Genomic DNA, 10,430 nt, shown 5'->3' on the forward strand with positions numbered 1-10,430 from the left:
GGATTAAAGTGAATTTTTTTATGTTTCATGCATTCTTGAAGGTGTATAAAATGCATCACGGAAATTAATGGACTCGGGTACTATAGACTAAAAATGAAGAGGTTGGGGCAGTGGCACACAGAGAAAAGGATATTTAAAATGATTGGCAAAACGATTTCTTTTTTCTACAAAAAGCCTTGGAAAATAAAACTGCATAAGTTATGCATAAACAGAGTAATGTTTGCTTATTTATTTTTAAAATTATAAATTAGGGGTTATCAGGGCAACTTTAATTTTAATATAACACAACAACATTTACTTTTGGCCCACAGCCCTCAGTCAGGTTTGGCCCTTGTAAGGAAAATGTTTGGGCACCAATCAATGTTCTAGTCTATCTGAGGAGGTAACTTTTAGCATATGATAATGCATGCTTGTACAAAGTTAGTCCACATATTATAATGTTTGTCTTCAATCAATCAATTTAAATAAAAGAGATGGGGACTTTATAATATAATAAGGGTCAATATATCACAGTGAAAAAAGACATACATGCATTTTTACTTTAACATGAACTTATGCTGGGTTAAGGCATATACTAATCATAAACTATTGAAGAGTCATCATTAACTACAACATGACGTGTTTTCATTGTTAGTTAATGCATTCATTTACAATAAATTAATTAGGCTACATGTCTTAACTCAGTATTAGTTTATATTTAAGTAAAAATTCATTTAGGTATACGTTAAATGTTTCCAATGATTAGTATGGCAGTTAATCCACTAAACCCAGACATAATTCCTGAGGCATGTTTATACAGAGTTTTGTATTTCATCAAGAAAGTGCTGATTCACAAAGATTTTATATTTAAGAAAATCTGAGCATCATTCAAAATAACTGTTAACATGTTTTTCAACTAAACATGCTTTGTCAACGTAATAAACTTTATAAAAACATTTATTTTTATTTTTTTATTAATTATCAAGTATAAAGAACAATGCATAGTGTGAAAACGCGGATTATAAATAAAGTATATTAAGTGCGAGCAGAGGATCAAGCAGAAACAACGCCAAAGGACTACATTTCCCAGGATGCACCTCCACCCTTCAGGTGCGACCGCTTTACCTATGGGCTTGACGGGAAGATTCAAAATCGCGAACCGTTACTGCATGGATTACTCTCGGTCTCTTTGTTTGCTCATCGACATTACGGTAAGTTTGATTTAATTCATTTGCCTGCATCACGCTGATCGGTTGCCTATTTGTTCATATTATGTTATTTACTATGATTCGTTTTTGTCTTTATACTAGAACTGTTTGAATTTAAAGCACAAACAGTAAAACTTTAAGGGTATACGTGGTACACAGCGGTAAACATGAGGTTAAAAATACGCGAAGTAACATTCAAACCGGGCTGTTAGAAGAATCAATTCGATGTTTAATTTTTTAAAAACAAAACTTTAAAGAAGCCAAGATGAGACGTTCTTTGCTTAAAACAAACAAAGCAACAGTAACTTGTGTGTTTGAAATGTTAGCAGCTAGCAAGTGTCTCTCTGCTATTTTAACCTCTTGAAAAGCACCCCCATTCTGGCCCGAAACCATGAAAATACCTACTTTCACTAAAAGGGCTGTTTTTACTAAACCATTTATAGTATAAGCATAACTGTGGTATCATTAGATAGAAGACACTTTGAGCTTCGTTTTCCATGTTTCAAAATTATTTTAAGATTAAAAAAAAAAGTTAGAGAGGCTGAAGTACATTGTAATAAAATTTTTTTTGCATAACATCTTTTTTAACACTAAAAATCTTAATGATAAATATATGTGTGAAACCTATAAATGCAATGAGGCCAAAGCCACAAGTCTAAAGAAGTTATATTTCACGTTTGAAGTCAATAGACCCAAAAATGAGGTTCTTGCAAGAGTTTTTGTAAGACTAGTGCCTTTTCTAAGTGCCAGTCAGCCACAAAATAAAAGTCTTTTGTTTACATGCATACACGTTCGTTCTTTTTATTGTTTATCCTTATATAAGCGTATAAAATGCCGTATCCACACCAGGAAATAAAGCTTCACACAAAGATCGTTGAATTCGTGTTCTAATTGGCTACACGTTCTGTCTATCAATATTTTCCATGAAGTCATTGGAGGAACGCGCGAGTCAGATGACGTCACGATATTAGACAGCGCTGTTTGGATATTATGTATTATACTCCCGCCTACTTGTACAATCAGTTTGAGCGCTGGTTTTGAACGCGAGTGTGCTCTCATATACAAGTGTTACGATGTAAATAGTCCTCAGATTGTATATTATAATCTATTACAAGACGTGCATCTGAAATCTGATGTAAACAATGGAAAATATATCCATATTTCACGGATTATACGCATTTGTGGACAAAACTGGTCATTGGATGTACTTTGTTGGAGAGTTTTTATGGGTTATTCACACATCTGAAACAGACTGGATTCGATTCGCGTTCCTTATACCAGCACAAAGGTAAGGAGTCAGTTTATATTATGCATGTTGTTATCTGGACTTCTGTAATAAAATACTATATTTATGATACTAGAGCAATTTAATCTCAAAACGGACACCATACACTGACGCTAAACCCTTAGACCTTTTAAACGATGTATAGTAGTGTTATTATTGTTGTTGTTTGTACACAGTAGGCTATATATATATATTGTTAGCAGCATTAAAAAAAACTGACGTCCTTCCGTCCGCGAGCTAGTGCGCGTCGAGAGGTTAAATGATACAGACGATCTTTTGTTGTTAAAAGCTCATTGCTTTAGTTCTGGTAGATGCTGCTTATTTTTTAAGACTGTTTTAATAGCTTTATATTGATTTAGAACAAAGCCAGCTTCACTTTGAGAGAACCTAGATGCTTATTGTAAAGAAGCTTGGAGTAATAATATATTTAAACGTCATATGTTTGCTGTTCTTCATCTTTTTAAATATGAAGTCTATTCATGTTTGTGTTTACAGAGGTCATGTACACTGTGGTCAACTTTGTGGACGATGAAGAGGTTTCTGGGTAAAGATTATGTATGTTTATTCATTCAATTTTTTAAAATCAAACATGTTAGATGGTAAACAGATGTATGTGATTTTGATTTTTAATTCTGTGCTTGCCAGAGAAATATAACGAAGTAACAGTGGAAGCTAAAACATCAGACTGATCTAGACACTGAAGAAATTGATGTCACTGCAATCTGGCCAAAATGATGTAAGTTGAATAATTAAATTATTAAATTAAAGAGGTTAAATAGTTAATAGATGTGTTATGATGTATGTGATTCTATTTTTTTATTCTGTGTTTGATAGACAACAATATTGAACTAGCCTACTGTAATGAAGCTGCAGAACAACACAGAGACTCTGAGGACATCAACACAGAAAATGAAGTAAGAAGATGTATATTATGAAGTTCTTTGATCATATGTTGTTGTATCTTTGTACAGTTTAATGTAAACTTTCTAAAATGTACAACTTTAATTATATGTCATTTGATTTGTCGTGTGTATCTGTATATGTGTACTAGTATTATGCCAAATACTTATATGTACTTTTATATTTCCAAATGGCTCCAAAGAGATGTCTGTCCAGATGAGGGTGCATCAACTTTACCTTTGCTGACAACAGTTAACTTAACTCAAACCATTTAAGGAAATCGGTTGCCTTAAACCATTAAGTTTTAAAAAACATACATTTGAGTACTGTGAACTTAAGTCTTGTGCAATTATGCACTTATATTTAGGTAGTGTGAACTTAAATATAAGTGCATAACTGCATGTGACTCAATTTTTTTAAGTTCACAGTACTCAAATCTATGTGTTTTAAAACTTGAATGGTTTAATGCAACCGGTTTTCTTAAATGTGAGAAATGACAGTGTTACAGTGAGAAATGTTTGATTAATTCCAAGACAGAGCTCTGCTATTGAATCTACACTGCAAAAAATCACTTTCTAACTTAGGATTTTTATCTTGTTTTCAGTAGAAAAACTAAAAATTCTTAAATCAAGATGTATTTTCTTGATGAGCAAAATTACCTTAGAAAATATGTGTAGTTTTTAGACAAAAATATACAATTTAAGTAAATTTGTGCCTAAACAAGCAAAAATATCTTAACAGTGGAGTGAGAAAATTGTGCTTAAATTACGTTTTTATGAAAAAAGACAACGTAAGATTTTTTTTTCTCACACCATTGGCAGATATTTTTGCTTGTTTTAAGCACAAATTCACTTAAAGTGTGTGTGTGTGTGTGTGTGTGTGTGTGTTTATTTATTTTGTCTAAAACTAGACTTATTTTCTTAGGTAATTTTGTTCATCAAGAAAAAGCATTTTAATTTAAATAATATTTCTACTAAAAACAAGACAATAATACTATGTAAGAGTCATTTTTTGCAGTGTAGGACTGATTTCTTAAAGCAAGATCAATATAGTTGTTGTTCATTTTATTTAGATATTTACTACATTACAGTGGCAGCTGGTGACTTGTTTTTTGTGAGCACTTGATGCGAAGTTTGTCACAACATGTATACAGCCCGTCATTTGTGTGGTTCCCAATTTCAAAATATGTGTTCTGCGTGTCGAGTGCGTGTATGTGCATCACGTGTTTTGACTAAACACGTGATGCACATGGTTTACATGAAGCAACAAAAACATTTTAAAGTGCCCGTATTATGAAAAACTCCCTTTTTCTGGGTTTTGGGGTGTTATTTTGTGTCTCTGATGCTCCCACACGCATACAAACTTGGAAAAAAATCCATCCATGCTGTTTTGAGTGAGATACAGGTTTCTGAATGTCCTCTGCCTTGAGTCTCAGATTGCGGGAGTTCAAACTCAGCTCCGTTGTGACGTAACAAAAAGTTTCGTCACATTCAGTTTGAATTTTCCCGCCCACCACCCCACTCGCAGGTCTCCACCCACCAGGTAGCTAGAGAGCATAGAGCAGTCACTTGAATGAGACCCTCTGTGCTGTTATCATGTCTCACGGAAATAACAGCGCTATTTGGATATTATGGATTATACTCCCACCTACTTTTAAAAACAAAGTTTTAACGCGTGGTTATTGGAACCCGGAGTAATCTTATATACAGTGTGTTACGACGCAAACAGTCCTCAGATTGTAGGCGATGAGACCTTCATGCGAAATCTGATGTAAACAACAGACTATGTATCTATATTTCACGGATTATAAGCATTTGTGGACAAAAATTGTAATTGGATGTATTTTATTGGACTTTCATGGATCATTCACACATCTGAAACAGACTGGATTCGATTCGCGATCTTTGTAGATCAACAAAAAAAGGTAAGAAGTCACGTTGTATTTTGCATGTTGTCATCTTCTGTCACAAAATACTACATTTATGATGCTAGAGCTAAAAGCTTTTTGCCAAACTAACCGAGACCGTACGGCCCAGCTTTTCCGAGCCTCTAATAACTTTAAGGTCCGCATAGATATATAAGTTACACGGTCCGGACCTCCCGCTAGCTTCTAGCAATTAGCACGCGGTCCACAAGCAGTATACATCCCCCGCCGGGTCTTAATTTCTGTAATTTGCGAAAATAATGCGTTTGAAAATGTTTTATAATGGGAATATGTCAGCATTGTCCAGGGAAAACGAGTTTATTGTTGTGACTGCTAACGTAACATCACAATTTACTCTGGAATCATTGTGTGTCATGAGTTTCTTCTCCTGTAGTGTACTTATTAGTGATACTTTTCTGCATGATTTGTCTGTTGGCAACATAAACCGTTAATAATAATAATATATAAAATAATAACACGGTATGGTCTGTACTGCTCATGATACCACTGAGCATGCGCACGATCACATGACGTTAGTAGTGGGGCGTGATCAAAGGAGCAGCAGCTCATAAATATGTAAGACTAGCTCAAAACGGCACAATCTAAACTGCCCTGATAAAGAGGCTACTAGAGATGGGTAACAATCTTTTCCTACAAGCTTTTTCGAGCAAACAACTTTTGAAACATGCTTGATGGAACTCATACACCGATATAACTTGTGGAAAAGCAGTCATAAGATGGGCACTTTAAAAACACAAGCAACACACATGACACTCCGAACACTTATTTTGAATTTGCAACCGCCACTGCTACATTACATTGTACTGCTTTGAATGTAGTTTTCATTGTTGCTTTTATTTTGTTTTATTTTACTTTAATATTGCTTTCGCTGTCTGTATATTTATAAGTTTAAATAGTATTGTTTATGTATGCAACTTCTAATATTTATGTGTAATATTATTTTGTGATTGTGACAATTGTGGATTGTTCAGTTTTTTATTAAATAAACATTTCAAACTCAATTCAAGTTTTTTTTTTTTTAAGGGTTTTGGGCATGTATAGTAGGATATAGTGGGGGGGGGGATTGTAGTCTATCTGCATAGCAGGCAAATAACCAATCAAGTCACTAAACTATGAGGGCTTGGGTTGGGCTAAATACAAAGTGTAACCAATCAAATCATCTCAACTGGAAAGTTTCAAAGTTGTGTCCCAATAGTTGTCAGAGTTTTGGGAGGGGGTTTTAAAAGCAACCAATCAGTGTTGGGATTAAACACCAATGGGGACACTAGAATTGTGCAAAGGTGTGAAATCCCAGTACCTCTGAAGGTGTGAAAATGTCCCCTGACAAAATCTTCAATGGGATTATTTGCCATGGCAACAAATGGCTGCATATACCACAGGAATATCCCCTCAGCAAGATACATCCGAATTGGTATCATTACGGGAGTTTCCTAACTTGGTGGAATTAGAAGTTTACCCTCAGTGGAATTAGTAGATACTTCCGAAAATCAGTGGTGTTTACAGGAGTTTCCTTGTACGGATACACCTCTTTTCATGCAGTGTGCAAAGCATTACTTCCGTTAAGGAGGGTCCTCTGTTGAAGTTTAAAACTATTGGATCTGCACAGAGTCACTCAGGATCTGCCATACGCAGTCGCTAACGTGTGGTCGTGACGTATATCATGCGCCGAAACCGGACGGATACAACAAGTACGAAAGATCAGACCAACAAAACTTAGCAAACCTGGTTCTTGCTCCGGCTTTAACTTCTGTATATTCGGCAGCTTTGCAACAACGGGCCGAGTAGCTTTTCTCACGTCTTTCTCCGCTGCCATTACTGAACTACAACTCAAACTGACGCACAACCTCAACGTCATCGTTCTTAGCCACCCCCATCTGTTCGCTGATTGGTCCTGCAGATTTTTGCAGGAGAAAACGAAACTCTAAAGCACTTAAACCAGCTGTTGCACTCGCATTTGCACGCAAATTCATACGCGATATAACGCAGCGTACGCAGGATTTAAACAACAGTTGCATCTAATTCAAAAGTGAAAGTAAAATGCGCACTTCTGTGCATTTATAAGCCCCTCCCACCCGGTGAAACCGGTATCACCGGGTTTGTCACACGCTGATTAACCAGTGGGAAAATTCTGTCACCGCAACAACCCTATTTTGAGTCCTGACTTAAATCCAATTGAGAAATTGTGGAGGGAGCTAAAGATCAAGGGCCCTTGATTTACGATTTACCATGGCAACAGCACGTGACAAAGAGGTCTAAATCCTTTTTACTACTAAAACTGAAAGTGTTACTGCAAGTGTACAGCAACTACGAGCATATATTAAAAAAAAAAGAGTTGTTGTTGGAAATTGGTCTTCTAGTAAATGTGTACATTTACTATAGGACTATACGTTACTAAATTCATTTTTTTATGCATCCAATCCTATGGACAAAAAGATAGCAGCAGCTCAGCTAAAAATTAAATTAGGCATAATACTGCCTACGACAAGGCAATATTCTAACTCGGATAGCCGACAGAACGTCTGCTCAGACCATTGCACAGCACTACCCACTAGACCAGCAGCTCTGGTGAGTGGATACATAAGAAATGTAAAGGCAACTGTTCAGATGTAAGAACACGGCCACAAAGACTGATATTAGTCACTTAAGGATATTTATATATCTAAAATGACTGCAAAAAAATAATAAGTCCGCTCACATAAATGCAAGTGGATATGACAAAAAAAAAACACTCGGGGTCTCAAAATCCCCTTGCGACATAAATGTAACTTTCTACAAATGAATGCAACATCATCATCTACAGGATCCTCTATAAAAATACATGACATTTTAGTCACTGAGAGGCTGTTTACACTTGTCATTAACATGCGTTTTCGTCGATCGAATCACAAGTGGACGACGTTAATGCCAGGTGTAAACGGTGTTCAAAACGTTTTGAACGCGTCCACTTTCGACCACTTTCAACCACATCCAGAGGTAGTCGAAACCACTTTCGATCAGTTGGCTTTGGAGCTGCGGAACGCAATGTGGTTGAATGTGTTCGAACAGCCACACGCGACCGCCTTCTCTCCGCCCATTTATCTAATCTGAGGGATTAAACACAAACTTTATGTCTTTTTTGACTTCTGGCGTGAACATACGGTGAACAGCGCTATTTTTAGCCTTTCATTGATAAAACTACTGCGGGTGTTCTCCAGAGGTGTAAAGTACTTGAGTAATTTTACTTGATTACTGTACTTAAGTATTATTTTTGGGGATTTTTACTTTACTTGAGTACAATTTAAAATCAGTACTTTTACTTTTACTTAATTACATTTTTTAAGAAAAAAAAGTACTTTTTACTCCTTACAATTTTATTTACAGTCAAAAAGTACTTATTTTTTAGAGATCACTTTATTCTATTTTCCCTTAGCCTACTCTTACCAAACCAATTGAATTGTGCTGACGGCCAGTTTAATTTAAATGTTATTTATTTTCCTTGGCCGAGATACAGCGTGTGCCACTCCCTGAAATTCATACGGTCGTAGCTCAGGCACCTTAAGTCCGGGGTGTTCGCCCTTCTGGTCCCTTATCCTACCAGAGAGGGCCTTTTCAATGAGCCAACACCCGACTCTCTAACCCTTTCTGTGGCCGACGGTCTCCTGAATTTCAAACGTCCGTGGCTCGGTCGCTTTAAGTCCTAGGCATTCGCCCTTGGCGTCCCTTATCCTACCTGAGAGGGCCTTCCAATGAGCCAACCGTGACGCTCTAACCCTTTCCCCGGCTGAGATACAGCGGTCATTCCCCTGATTTTCCGACAGGCCACAACCGTAGCTTGGATGCCTTTGGGTTGCTTATACCCAAGGGGACTTACAGTAAGGTGTCCGAGCTACAGCCGTGGAAAAAAATCGGGGAAAGGACCACCGTATCTCGGCCGAGGAAAGGGCTAGAGACTCGTGGGTGGCTTGTTGGAAAGGCCCTCTTGCATGGGCGTCGGAACCATTATACGTGGGTGGGACAGGACCCACCCACTTTTTAAGACCAATGATAATGGACCCACCCACTTTTTCTCTAATTCAGCGCATTTGTCTGTTCACTTCTCAAAGCGCTGTTAGTCCAAATCCATTCCACTAGAGCAGGGATCCCTAACCTTTGCTTTTTAACACCGCAGACCCGTTTCAGCTTTTAAACATAATTCGGGGGGTGAGTGGACGCTGAGTTGCTGTTCGAACATAGTGCTGAAAAACCTAAATTGTAACCCAAATGTATAGGCCTAACGTTTTAAACAGAAATAAATGTCAAACAACCATGCATTAAGGAAATTAATAGTATATTTTCTATAGACGTGTAAAACCATATTATAGCGGATTATTTTACTTTCATTGTTTCACGAGTTTGCCTGCCCATTTAGTCTTAATAATTAACGGTAAACGAACTTAGCTTGGTGTTCTTAAAGGCAGCTCGAACCTTAGGTCGGACTCGAGCCCCAAGTTCAAGACACAGAAGAAAAAAGGAGGAGATGATGAGGAGAGATGCCAGAAGAATTAAGTCTGTCGCGGAGGCACAGAGACTCCCGTTTTGCTTTTAATGATAATTAACACAGCACTAAATGTGGTTTCTTTCAAACGTTAAAAGTATAGGCTACTTGTTAAAATATTATTACTGCTGTAAAATAGTTTATTTTGATTATGGCACGATCGCTGGATAATTTTCAAGTTTTTTTTTTACAGAAGCCAATTACTTTTCATTTAGAACACGTATTGTTATTATTTGCGAGGTACATTTGCAGATAATTCATAAAGTCATACCTCTGTTTAATCGTTGTGTTTTAGAAGTACACATGCTCAAACTCTTATGACAGCATTGTTTCCCGACGGATACCATAAAATAAAGTGATCTCATTTCCAGAATCTCACATTTATATTTCTCTAAGAGAGAGAGAGAGAGAGAGAGATTGGGTATAACAAATAAAAAAGGTATACAAAAGTTGTATCAGTTTACCTTCCATCGTTTTTCTTACCTTTAATTTCCTCAAAATAAAAAATAAACATTGTAGCCTACTGTCAGCAGAGTAGAGAAAAAAAATGACACAGAGAAAGATAACTGAAACATGACATCTGTCATTATTTGCAAAATA

General features: G+C 36.6%; 1 long non-coding RNA gene across 1 annotated transcript; it reads left to right on the top strand.

Moving 5' to 3' along the window:
- The first annotated feature begins 664 nt into the window (after positions 1-664).
- Positions 665-4,647, top strand: LOC135752859 (uncharacterized). Its single transcript, XR_010533351.2, has 5 exons — positions 665-1,190; positions 2,968-3,027; positions 3,118-3,208; positions 3,307-3,386; positions 3,575-4,647. It is a non-coding gene; the product is annotated as an uncharacterized lncRNA (long non-coding RNA).
- Positions 4,648-10,430: the final 5,783 nt, after the last annotated feature.

This window comes from Paramisgurnus dabryanus, chromosome 9 (genome assembly GCF_030506205.2).
Source record: "Paramisgurnus dabryanus chromosome 9, PD_genome_1.1, whole genome shotgun sequence".
Classification (NCBI taxonomy): Eukaryota; Metazoa; Chordata; class Actinopteri; order Cypriniformes; family Cobitidae; genus Paramisgurnus; species Paramisgurnus dabryanus.